Source organism: Salmo salar, chromosome ssa22 (assembly GCF_905237065.1).
Source record: "Salmo salar chromosome ssa22, Ssal_v3.1, whole genome shotgun sequence".
NCBI classification, from domain to species: Eukaryota; Metazoa; Chordata; class Actinopteri; order Salmoniformes; family Salmonidae; genus Salmo; species Salmo salar.
Window position 1 is genome coordinate 16,529,568 of NC_059463.1, and position 13,851 is coordinate 16,543,418.

A 13,851-nucleotide genomic window follows, 5' to 3' on the forward strand; every position below is an offset into this window, starting at 1 on the left:
ATCAAAAGCTCAGGATTCCCCAATGTCTCCCAGTGCAGTCCCACTGTGGTTAGGACTGAGACAGACAGGCACCTTCATTAAACAGAGACCCTAAATGCCAAAAACACAAAGTGAAAATAATACACCAAAAGTGTACGTACACACACACACACTTCCTGTTTCCCTTCACAAATTCCTTACGGGAGGAAAGTTATCTGCGGCACGTTGAAGCCTTCTCTTTCAGTTTTGCCCGCCTCTTTACATTCCACAGCAGTAATTCTCCACACAGTATTCCTACTATCACTTGTTTATTGAGGGTGCACATGCTCTTCATGTGACTCCAATGAAGACTCCAAAAACACTGTACAGAAACTCTGCTCTGTATTCTTTTTTACAATAATACTAATTTAAGATCGTAAAATGGGTGCAGTGCAGGTCAAAGACAACTGAAACGTATTTTGAGGGGAAATGTACAGAAGAGTATAATGTGCACAGTAAGATGGGAAATAAGGATTTTGGTTTAATCTGATTTCCTGTATGTAGTGCTAAGACCTCATGCAAACTGACTTCCAAAAGCATAGCAAGCATTTCCTGATGAACCGAGGGCTATGGAAATGGCAAGTGTGAGTGGACAGAGGTGGGGGGTGGTCAAGGCACCTTGCAACAGCTGGTCTGAATTATCCAGGGGGTCAGGGGTGGCGGGGAACGGGTGGGAGGCACAGAGACTCCTGGCGCCAGGATCGGGGCAGCAGGTCATTGAGGATGACGATTACCAAAATACAAGCAGGCAGCCATACCCTGGAGAGCAGGGGGTGTTCCTGGCTCAGAGAATCCCAGCTACAGGATGGGGAAGCTAGAGGACTACAGCGGTGGGGGGACGCTCCTACTTCCACTTCCTATCAGATAAACCCTTCCTGTCCAAATGACAGCCCAACAGAAACCTATTGAAAGTAAACACCAGTGGAATTACTATTTCCAAGAGTGGACATTACTAGAACTGGTCAGTTTTATCAGATACATTTGTGTAGTTCATCAACCACACACGTAGTACGATCATTTCACCCACATGTAGTTGTTCTCTGCACACAAGCTTGGCATGTTACTAGTGTGGGATAAAATGGACTGGGTGCCTGTTTTTAACGTAGGGTTTTATAAGAACACATTGACAACACATTTTTTGTAATAGGAGCAGAAGCAGGGTTTTGTAAATCTGGTTTATCAATAGATTAACGTGAAACCTGGTAACACTGCTGTTTGCAACACACCGTGTGGATCCCTCTGCTGGCAAAAGCAACATACTGCCACAACACTTCATCGTTACAGTCAGAGAATTCGGTGGTAGGTGAACCCTATTTGGATTGGGCGGCAGGTAGCCTAGCTGTTAAGAGCGTTGGGCCAGTAACCGAAACTTAAAGCCGACTATGTGGACTAGGTGAACAGTCTGTCGGTGTGCCCAGGAGCAAGGCACTTAACCCTAATGGCTCCTGTAAGTCGCTCTGGATAAGAACGTCAGCTAAACGACTAAAATGTAAATGTAAAATTGAAGGGACTAAGGCCAAGGTTGAACATAAGGCTAGGGTTAAGCCAAGATTAGGGTTAGGGTTATGGCTAGGGTTAGGGTTGAACTGGGGTGTGGACATGAAGCTAGAGTTTAGGTTAGGGTTGAACCTGGGTGTGGACATGAAGCTAGAGTTTAGGTTAGGGTTGAACCTGGGTGTGGACATGAAGCTAGTGTTAGTTAGGGCCAGGGTTCCCAGCTAGCACATTTGGTTCCTTGGAGGTTGGGGGAATGCACATTTTTGATTTCCCATTGGTTCTGGGAACGAAGCCATACGTTTCCTGGGCCCTGTTTCCCGATAACGATGGAATTTAGGCTTACGAGTGTTTTAACAATGCATCTTTCCTACAACGGCCGAAGATGTGACATACGTTTCCCAAAACACCATGCAGAGAGAACGTTTGCTAAGTGCGTCATTGAGGCAAGTGTCGATTCTGATAGAATCGAAAGAAAGGCAACGCTCCTCTCGGATCAACTTTCTTCATTAAAATCTTACATTAGAATTATTGCACAGTACTGATGATGGATCAGCTCCTATTAAGATCTTATAACCTATGGCTGCAAATATTGAGGCGGCTTATTATAATGCTTACCCAATAATAATGAACTAAATCAAGATTTGGCACGTCGTTGCGCACGTTAGGCTACACATCATGAAATGTATTGAGATAAATGACAGCTGAATTGATTGAACTTTAAATGTATTTCAGTATGACTAAATAGGGCTACAGCCTACTGTATTTATATTTTAATGCAGTCATCTCAGCTTTTATATTTTTAAACGTTGATTGTTTGTATCAATTGCAGAGAGACACTGGCAACTTTGTTTTGAAGTTACTGGTGGTTACAGAGGGTGATAAACCATGTTATTCGATGCTTAGCGAAGATCTCTGTATAAAGTGACTCGGGAGGGCAGAAAAGCATCTAACAATGCACTTAGCTGTTCTAAGAGTGGTCTGAGGCAGGCATTAGATTACGAGCATTTTCAAGTGCAACGTTGATAACGATGGTTTTGGGAAACAGCTCAGAGATTTAACGATGCTCCAACGAAGGTTCTAATGATGAAGTTAGCCTTAACAGGCTTTTGGGAAACCGGGCCCTGACCGGTAAAACTTAATGTTTTTTTTTTAAATGTTCTGTGAACATTACATTTTTAGTTGCAGGGAGGTTCTCAGAACGTTTTACTATGGTTCCCTGAAAGTTTTTCTGGGAGGTTTTATTAATGTCTTGAGAACGACGAAAAAAAGAGTTCATTTTGAGGTTTTTGGAAAAGTTCCTTAAAACTTTCACTGAATGTTTTAATAAGACTGCTGGCTTAGGTTGACTGTTGAACTCCAAGCACAGATAGAACACATGGGAATTCATTTGCTTAGGAATTAATCATGCAAACACATTTATTTATTTTTAATTGTGGCACAGTGTCAGTGAGATTCAAACCTATGTTCTTTAACCATGGAATTAGTCCACTGCACACCAGGATGGAGCTAGCATGCCATGCTGTTTTTTTTTTAAACTCATACCAAGCTGTTCATTTTAGTCTTTTCAAACAGACCCTACTTCAAAGGAAACAAGCATTCATTACATGATAGCTGGGTTAGGCTTGAATTGGGTTAGGGTAATTTTTTTCCCACAGTGCTGTCAAATATATGACATTAACATACACTACGTGGCCAAAAGTATGCGGACACCCTTTCAAATTAATGGATTCGCTATTTCAGCCACACCCGTTGCTGACAGGTGTATAAAATCGAGCACACAGCCATGAAATCTCCATAGACAAACATTGGCAGTCGAATGGCCTTACTGAAGAGCTCCCTGACCTTCAACGTGGCATCACCATGGGATGCCACCTTTCCAACGAGTCAGTTTGTCAAATTTCTTCCCAGCTAGAGCTGCCCCAATCGACTGTAAGTGCTGTTATTGTGAAGTGGAAATGTTTAGGAGCAACAACGGCTCAGCCGCAAAGTGGTAGGCCACACAAGCTCACAGAATGGGACTGCCAAGTGCTGAAGCACGTAGCATGTCAAAATCATCTGCATCTGGGAGAAAAGTCAGCACAAGAACTGTCAATCGGGAGCTTCATGAAATGGGTTTCAATGGCTGAGCAGCAATGCATAGCGCCAACTGTAAAGATTGGTGGAGGAGGAATAATGGTCTTGGGCTGTTTTTTATTGTTTGGGCTAGGCCCCTTAGTTCCAGTGAAGGGAAATCTTAACGCTACAGCATACAATGACATTCTAGATGATTCTGTGCTTCCAACTTTGTGGCAACAGTTTGGGGAAGGTCCTTTCCTTTTTCAGCACGACAATGCCCCCATGCACAAAGCGAGGTCCATACAGAAATGTTTGTCGAGATCGGTGTGGAAGAACTTGACTGGCCTGCAAAGAGCCCTGACCTCAACCCCATCGAACACTTTTAGGATGAATTGGAACGCCGACTGCGAGCCAGGCCTAATCGCCTAACACCAGTACCCAACCTCATTGATGCTCTTGTGGCTGAATGGAAGCAAGTCCCCGCAGCAATCTTCCAACATCTAGTGGAAAGCCTTCCCAAAAGAGTGGAGGCTGTTATTAGCAGCAAAGTGGGGACCAACTCCATATTAATGCCCACGATTTTGGAATGAGATGTTCAATGAGCAGGTGGGTGGATGGGTGGATGGATGGATGGGTGGTGGGTATAAAAATCATTATGTGGTTAGCCCACTGTTGCAGTAGAGGGCAGTGTTGCTCAGGATTAGTATTGAGTCAGTTTCCTGCTTTTCTTTCTGCTGAGTTGTCATGTGGCTGGCTGCATTCAGAACTCTTCTGTTAGACTGTATGGTTATTCATTCAAATACAAGTTTGACAAATCATATTAAAAGAATACCTTTTGGATAGAGTTGTCTCTCTCTCACCTTTCAAGGCATCATGCTCTCAACCTCTACAGGTAAAATAAGTAATTCAATGTTCTCCTTGTGCAGGACACTAATCTTTACTGTCAAACAAGAAAACAATTTACCTTAACTTTTTATAAAGGATAATATAGTGTGGTATTGTGTGCTATATTGAGTGTGGGGGGGGGGGAGAATTGAGACACAGTGGTCTCAGCTGTTCAAGTGTCAGGCCTGCTGCCGGGAAGTTGCACTTCTCAGGATGCCAGCAAGGGGATGTGGGGCAGGACTTTCCCTTTCCCTTTCCCCCAGGACCCACTTCACCTGCTACTAGGACAACACACAGAACAGCCAGGATATATAACAGAGTATAGCTTTGGTATAGCGTAGATTAGCCATTTATCACTGGCAGAAGATGTCTTCTTTCACAGAACCATGGAAGCAGAATATTGTTGTGATCATTGACAGAATAAAATCGTTTATTTTAATTTTTTATTACAAAAAACACAAGGAAGGGGTAACATTAAAGTATTAGAACACGAAGGACAAACAATACAGCATCAAGACACTATCAAACATGTATCAGTCTTTCCGCAACAGAGCCATCCTTATGTGTGAGGGTGCATGTGCATGATAGTGATATAAAATATATGTCATAGTTTCCTTTTTCATGATCACAATCTTGTGAAACCCGAACCCTCCAAGATCCCCCCACAGTTCCCCAATAGCTGTCCCTCAACCATTCGAGACCCCTCCACAGTCCCCCCCCGGAAAAAAAAATGATATATACAATTAATTCCATTCCCCACCCCCAAGAACCCCCCAATGCACCAACAACCAAGAGAATGAACTAAAGAGACAAAAGGAAAAGACAGAAGAAAACAGCAAACATCAATGCAAATTTAAAAAAAAATATATATAATACATTTAAAACAAAGGACATCAAGGACAACTGAAATCATAACAGCAATGCCAACTGTATATGTTTGTGTGCATGTCTGGCACTATTACATGTATGTGTGTGCTCTTGTATGCATGTATTTGAATGAGAGTGTGTGTATATGCATGTGTACAAACACCTGCACAGCATCAGCCTCAGGCAAACCGGCATTAGTTGTAAAAACACTGCCACTTAGTGTCATTCAAATGTACTTTTATTATGTTTTATTTTGACTTTTTTTCCCCCTTTATCTTTTGACCATCATTCTCTCTCTCACACAGCAACTCCACTCCCACTTGTCTCCAATTCCACATACCAACCCTCAGCTTTCCTCAGCCCATCTATCTCTGCTGGCCACCCACTTCGTGTTTCTACGCAACACATATCTTTCAACTATGCTATGATGTTTAATGTACAATTTCAATCTGTCTAATCGAATAGAATCTACAGATTGCGTGTTGAAGATAAATACTTTTACTACGAGTATTAAAATAGGTTGTGTTAAGGTGCCCCCTAGTGGCTAGACCACTGACATGACAGGAGTCAATCTGTCAAACATTTGGTGTTTTTAGTCATTTTAGATAGATTACTATTAGGGTTGCAAAATTCCAGTAGCCTTTCCAAAATTCCCAGGTTTTCCTGAAATCCTGGCTGGAAGTTTCCCATAATTTTTGTGAGTAGGGAACCCTGGAATCCTCCAACCAGGATATCTGGAAAACCAGGGAATGTTACAAAACCCTAATTACTGTAAAGTGTAGCATATCAATCAACCTCCAAAATAGCTCATATGTTCCATTTATTCCATAATTGTGATAAGAGATGATGCAAAAAAACCAAACATAGCTGATATGCCTAACTTGCTGAAACAAATGTGGTTTCTACTGACAGTTGAGATGTACAAACTATGGCATAACGGAACGACGAGCGGGCAAAATTTGTCATCAAACTTTGTCATCAAAGTCTGGCATCCTCTGGATTTATGGTGCTTTCAAGACAACTGGGAACTCTGAAAAAAACAAGGTTTAATCATGATGATGTCAGTGATCTTTGGGTCGGACCTCTAGAAAGAGCCTTGAGTTCCCAACTTGCAATTCAGAGTTGGATGACTGTTCAAAACGTATTTTCCCAGTCTGAGCTTGTTTTTTTTTTCTCGAGTTCCCAGTTGTCTTGAACTCACTGAAATCAGATTTCCCAGTTCTGAGTTTCCAGTTGTTTTGAGCGCGTGGCATAAATCATGGTGGATTGACAGCATGGCCAATGTTGAATGTTTATCATTTTAAGCTTGGAAAAGAGACCCTTAAACCCAGACTTGGGTCCACACACCCAATCCACTGAATAGCAAGCAAGTCATTGCTTTGCAATGCTTGCAGTTAGCCACTAATTCCTTCCAAACCACTCATTGTTGAATTTGCGATTTACAACTTGTTGTGTAATGTTTATGTCCGATGGCCGATGAGCACCGATATGTTTTATCAATAATTTCTCTTCATTATTTCTCTTCATATGACTCGGACTAAAAAGGATTTGCCTGTAGATTGTCGACTTGATTCATGATGGTGACTGCTAGCTTGCTAGCTAAGATTTTGAAAGTATGATGTTGACATGATCAGTCCAATCAAAGCTACTGTAGATATAATGTGATTTGATGTCATTTTATCTGTGGCCAATGACCTTGAGCCTTCTTGGATGGGCACTTCTAATGTAACTCTATGGCAGCACCAAGGGACTTGAATTTTCAAGCTCTACCCTTAGATTTGGCAGTGACGTACTGTCGCCATGAGTGACAGAACACTGAGCCAATCACGGTGCAACTAGAAAACATTACCAACCCCTACGCTCCGTATTTTCCACTGCCCCACTACCACAGAAAGCGCTGAGCTAGACTGAAACACCTGCAGTTTGGAGCTACCTTACTCAAGAAAGTAAAAAAGAGACCATGTTTTTATGCGACTTTATTAACTCAATCTTAATTTTTATTAATTGTTTGCAAACTGATATGTGACATGTATGAATGCCAAAATAACATGCAAAACAGGCATCTACCCCACAATTATTTATTTTTTTATAATTTGTTTTTTCTAGAAAGGTGGGGCTCAAAACAGGTGGCTCTGCCCTACTTGCCTTGAATTACAGGTTGCCACTGGTCCTTTGTCCTGATCTTAGCCACCTTCTGATTGTGCCCATACTGAAGCCATAGCATCTACACATGGTAGTAAAATGTATCTCTTATTAGTGCACTGTGTCAGCATTGTGACCAGTTTTTCTCGTCCCGCCCTGTATGCAAATTACTTGACAGACATTCTTTGAAAATAATATTTATTTATTTATTTTAAGACACATATTAATGCCATAAGTCAATGGTGCCGCCTGTCAATGATTGTAGAGGGCAGGATAATGAACATTTCAATAGTTTCACTGTCCAGATCCATCTACACATTGTGTGTCTGACTGCATCCGGAAATGTGATCTGATCGCGATCAGATAACAATGCATCTTTTAATCGTTTACACCTGTCTAAAAACGTGGGCACAATCAGAATGTGGACAAGATCAGGACAAAGGATGCATGTTAGAACCAGGTATGAACGGTGGATCTGGGCAGTGAAACAGTTGCCATGAGAGACAGGTGCTGTTGTCTTGTGGGGTATGTGTGTGTGTATGCAGAAATAGGTCAGGGCTTGAGGACTGTGTAAACCAGGGGTGTCAAACTCATTCCATGGAGGACCTACTGTCTGCTGGTTCTTGTTGTTTCCTTTCAATTAAGACCTAAACAATCAGTGATCTAAATTGATCAATCAAGTACAAGGGAGTAGTGAAAACCACTCGGACATCTGTGGAATGAGTTTGATACATGTAGTGTAAACTGCGAAAGAGAACCTGTGCATCAGTCACACATTCCTGTTGGTGTATGGTCTGACACTGGCCCACGGACATGCCTCTCATTGTCACAGGAGCTTTCATATCTCATATCAAAACATCACAGGGGCCAAATCACTGTCTCAAGCCTGTGTAGCCACCTGTACCGCATGGGTATCTTTAAAAGGACCCCCAAGGTCCCCAGAGGTACGCCTGCCTGCTTGTAAATTAGGTTAAGATATGTCTACGCTGACAATGAGATGTCGTGGGTCACATAATGCTGCTCTCACAAGCAGCCAGACAAATGACCTCCAATTCTATTTTAGGCCATGCAGAGCAACTAAACCCAAGGCCCACAGTATAGAACATTTCTTTACAGCCTGGTCTCATAGATTAGACGTAACATAGTAAATGTAAATCCGTGACACTGACGGTAGTATAATATGTTACGTTTGGTATGGTTACATAAGACAGGTGTTACTTATGGCAAAAACAAAAGTAGGGTGGATGGGTGGATGTGTAACGCGAACGTCTAGGTTGTGAGTTCGAATGTCATCATGGACAACTTCAGTATTTTAGCAACTTTTCAACGACTTACTACTTTTTTAGCTACTTTGCAACTACTTAGCATGTTAGCTAACCCTTCCCTTAACACTAGCCTTAACCCTTTTAGCTAACCCTTCCTCTAACCCTTTTAGCTAACCCTTCCCCTAACCCTAATCTTAACCCTTTATCCTAACTCCTAAACGTAACCCTAACCTTAACCCTACCCCTAGCCTAGCTAACGTTAGCCACCTAGCTAGAATTTATAACATATCAAACATTTTGCAAGTTCATAACATATTGTACGTTTGGCCATTTTGTAACATATATCACAAAATGGGTGATGGACATCAACAAATAAATACATACCATATGAAACGTAACATATCATACTAAATGGAGCGTAATAATAAATCAATACATCTCCAATATTATGGAAAAGCATCTTTTGATATTTTCATATTTATGCCCAAAATACACAAGAAAAGTTGAAAATAACTAAATTGTGGATTACTGAGCTCAGTGGACTACTCCTTGTTTTGGACCATTTACTGTCAACAGATAACTTAACAGCTTTTGTGTTTGTGTTGCCTTGTTAACCCCTCTAGTCAGTCTCTGTGCTTAATGGGGGGGGTTCTGGAGGCTGAAACAGGCTCTCAGTGGGATCCTGGAGTGCGTCAGATTGTCTGCGGGGCTGTGTTTAGATAAGGCAGCATGCCCATTGTCTCTGATGGCCCGGCAAGGCTGAGGTATGCCTCCATGCTCTGGAAATAGAAAGACAGCTGAGGGCGTCCATACCCCAGGCAGGGGCAGGCGCACAGACAGAAACCGAGACTTAGCACAATGAAAGACATACCATTGTTTGGAGCCAGGGGGTAATGGCAGAGGTATCTCATCCAAATGAGTTGCTAAAAGACTGATTAGCTCATATTATTGTCTGTGTGGGCTATAGCTGTTGACTTGGAGGGGGCATGGAGGGAGCTTTCACAGAGGAATCATTGAGGTTTTGGCCTGTGTGACACGTCTTTGTGTCTCCTTTGATAATTGATGGCGAGACTTGAGCTTCTACAGTTGCTGTCAGCTTTTGTAGGCAATCACTGGACGATTACAGAAAAATTATCAGGCGATGAAATGTACAGTAGAAAATGGACGGCCACCTCAGTGTCTCTGCCATTAGGTTTGGGTTATCTAGAATGGAAAAGTAAGGGATTGGAATTTGTCATCTCCTCACCAACAGAAAAAGGGAAGAGAGGGGAATTGAATCGTACTACACCGGCTCCGACGCTCGTCGGATGTGGCAGGGATTGCAAAATATTACAGACTACAAAGGGAAGCACAGCCAAGAGCTGCCCTGTGACACAAGCCTAAATGACTTCTATGCTCAGTTCGAGGCAAGCAACACTGAAGCATGCATGAGAGCATCAGCTGTTCCGGATGACTGTGTGATCACGCTCTCCGTAGCCAATGTGAGTAAGACCTTTTAACAGGTCGACTTTCACAAGGCCGCAGGGCCAGACGGATTAACAGGACGTGTACTCCGAGCATGCGCTGACCAACTGGCAAGTGTCTTCACTGACATTTTCAACCTGTCCCTGACTAAGTCTGTAATACCAACATGTTTCAAGCAGACCACCCTGTGCCCAAGAACACTAAGGTAACCTGTCTAAATGACTACCGACCCATAGCACTCACGTCTGCAGCCATGAAGTGCTTTGAAAAGCTGGTCATGGCTCACATCACCATTATCCCAGAAACCCTAGACCCACTCCGATTTGCATACCGCCCCAACAGATCCACAGATGATGCAATCTCTATTGCCCTCCACACTGCCCTTTCCCACCTGGACAAAAGGAACACCTACGTGAGAATGCTATTCATTGACTACAGCTCAGCGTTCAACACCATAGTGCCCTCAAAGCTCATCACTAAGCTAAGGACCCTGGGACTAAACACCTCCCTCTGCAACTGGATCCTGGACTTCCTGATGTGCCACCCCCAGGTGGTAAGGGTAGGTAACAACACATCTGCCACACTGATCCTCAACACAGGGGGCCCCTCAGGGGTGCGTGCTCAGTCCCCTCCTGAACTCCCTGTTCACCTATGACTTCATGGCCAAGCACGACTCCAACACCATCATTAAGTTTGCCGACTACACAACAGTGGTAGGCCTGATCACCGACAATGATGAGACAGCCTATATGGAGAAGGTCAGTGACCTGGCTGTGTGGTGCCAGGATAAGAACCTCTCCCTCAATGTGATCAAGACAAAGGAGATGATTGTGGACTACAGGAAAAGGAGGACCGAGCATGCCCCCATTCTCATCAATGGGGCTGTAGTGGAGCAGGTTGAGAGCTTCAAGTTCCTTGGTGTTCACTTCACCAACAAACTAGAATGGTCCAAACACACCAAGACAGTCATGAAGAGGGCACGACAAAGCCTATTCCCCCTCAGGAGATGGAAAAGATTTGGCATGGGTCCTCAGATCCTCAAAAAGTTATACAGCTGCACCATCGAGAGCATCCTGACTCGTTGCATCACTGCCTGGTATGGCAACTACTCAGCCTTCAACCGCAAGGCACTACAGAGGGTAGTGCGTACGGCCCAGTACATCACTGAAGCCAAGCGTCCTGCCATCAAGGACCTCTATACCAGGCAGTGTCAGAGGAAGGCCCTAAAAATGGTCAAGGACTCCAGCCACCCTAGTCATCAAATCAAATCAAATGTTATTGGTCACATACACATGGCTAGCAGATGTTAATGAGAGTGTAGCGAAATGCTTGTGCTTCTAGTTCTGACTAGGGGGGGGGGCTCCCTCTGCTTTTTCCTGAAGTCCACGATCAGCTCCTTTGTTTTGTTGATGTTGAGTGAGAGGTTATTTTCCTGACACCACGCTCTGAGGGCCCTCACCTCCTCCTTGTAGGCTCTCTCGTCGTTGTTGGTAATAAGGCCTACCACTGTAGTGTCGTCTACAAACCTGATGATTGAGTTAGAGGCGTGCATGGCCACGCAGTCGTGGGTGAACAGGGAGTGAAAGGAGAGGGATAAGAACACACCCTTGTGTTGAGGATCAGCGGGGTGGAGATGTTGTTTCCTACCTTCAACACCTGGGGGCGGCCCGTCAGAAAGTCCAGGACCCAGTTGCACAGGGCAGGGTCGAGACCCAGGTTCTCGAGCTTAATGACGAGTTTGGAGGGTACTGTGGTGTTAAATACTGAGCTGTAGTCAATGAATAGCATTCATACATACAGTTGAAGTCGGAAGTTTACATATGCCTTAGCCAAATACATTTCAACTCAGTTTTTCACAATTCCTGACATTTATTCCTAGTAAAAACCTGTCTGACCTGTCTTAGGTCAGTTAGGATCACCAATTTATTTTAATAATGTGAAATGTCAGAATAATAGTAGAGAGAATGATTTATTTCAGCTTTTATTTCTTTCATCACATTCCCAGTGGGTCAGAAGTTTACATACACTCAATTAGTATTTGGTAGCATTGCCTTTAAATTGTTTAACTTGGGTCAAATGTTTCGGGAAGCCTTCCACAAGCTTCCCACAATAAGTTGGGTGAATTTTGGCCCATTCCTCCTGACAGAGCTGGTGTAACTGGGCTTTGTGATGGCCGCTCCAAAACCTTGATTTTGTTGTCCTTAAGCCATTTTGCCACAACTTTGGAAGTATGCTTGGGGTCATTGTCCATTTAGAAGACCCATTTGCAACCAAGCTTTAACTTCCTGACTGATGTCTTGAGATGTTGCTTCAATATATCCATATAATTTCCGTCCTCATGATGCCATCTATTTTGTGAGGTGCAGAAGTCCCTCCTGCAGCAAAGCACACCCACAACATGATGCTGCCACCCCCATGCTTCATGGTTGGGCAGGTGTTCTTCGGCTTGCAAGCCTCCCCCTTTTTCCTCCAAACATAACGATGGTCATTATGGCCAAACAGTTCTATTTTTATTTCATCAGACCATATGACATTTCTCCAAAATGTACGATCTTTGTCCCCATGTGCAGTTGCACACCGTAGTCTGGCTTTTTTATGGCGGTTTTGGGGGCAGTGGCTTCTTCCTTGCTGAGCGCTTTTCAGGTTATGTCAATATAGGACCTGTTTTACTGTGGATATAGATACTTTTGTACCTGTTTCCTCCAGCATCTTCACAAGGTCTTTTGCTAGGAGACAGAACGCGTCTCCTTCCTGAGCGGTATGACAGCTGCGTGGTCCCATGGTGTTTATACTTGCGTACTATCGTTTGTACAGATGAACGTGGTACCTTCAGGCATTTGGAAATTGCTCCCAAGGATGAACCAGACTTGTGGAGGTGTACAATGTTTTTATGAGGTCTTGGCTGATTTCTTTAGATTTTCTCATGATGTCAAGCAAAGAGGCACTGAGTTTGAAGGTAGGAAATACATCCACAATTACACCTCCAATTGACTCAAATGATGTCAATTAGCCTGTCAGAAGCTTCTAAAGCCATGATGGAATTTTCTGGAATTTTCGAAGCTGTTTAAAGGCACAGTCAACTTAGTGTATGTAAACTTCTGACCCATTGGAATTGTGATACAGTGAACTATAAGTGAAATAATCTGTCTGTAAACAATTGTTGGAAAAATGACTTGTGTCATGCACAAAGTAGATGTCCTAACTGACTTGCCAAAACTATAGTGTTTTACAAGAAATTTGTGGAGTGGTTGAAAAACTAGTTTTAATGACTCCAACCTAAGTGTATGTAAACTTCTGACTTCAACTGTAGGTATTCCTCTTGTCCAGATGGATAGGGCAGTGTGCAGTGTGAGGGCGATTGCATCGTCAGTGGACCCTTTGGGGCGGTAAGCAAATTGGAGTGGGTCTAGGGTATCAGGTAGGGTGGAGGTGATATGATCCTTGACTAGTCTCTCAAAGCACTTCATGATGACAGAAGTGAGTGCAATGGGGCAATAGTCATTTAGTTCAGTTACCTTAGCTTTCTTGGGAACAGGAACAATGGTGGCCATCTTGAAGCATGTGGGGACAACAGACTCGGATAGGGATTGGTTGAATATGTTCATAAACACACCAACCAGTTGGTCTGCGCATGCTCTGAGGTGCGGCTAGGAATGCC

At 43.4% G+C, this 13,851-nt stretch overlaps 1 pseudogene; it reads left to right on the top strand.

Moving 5' to 3' along the window:
* The first annotated feature begins 8,371 nt into the window (after nucleotides 1-8,371).
* The window catches only part of LOC106582783 (myosin-7B-like), a 29,156-nt pseudogene continuing 23,676 nt past the window's right edge, over nucleotides 8,372-13,851 (top strand).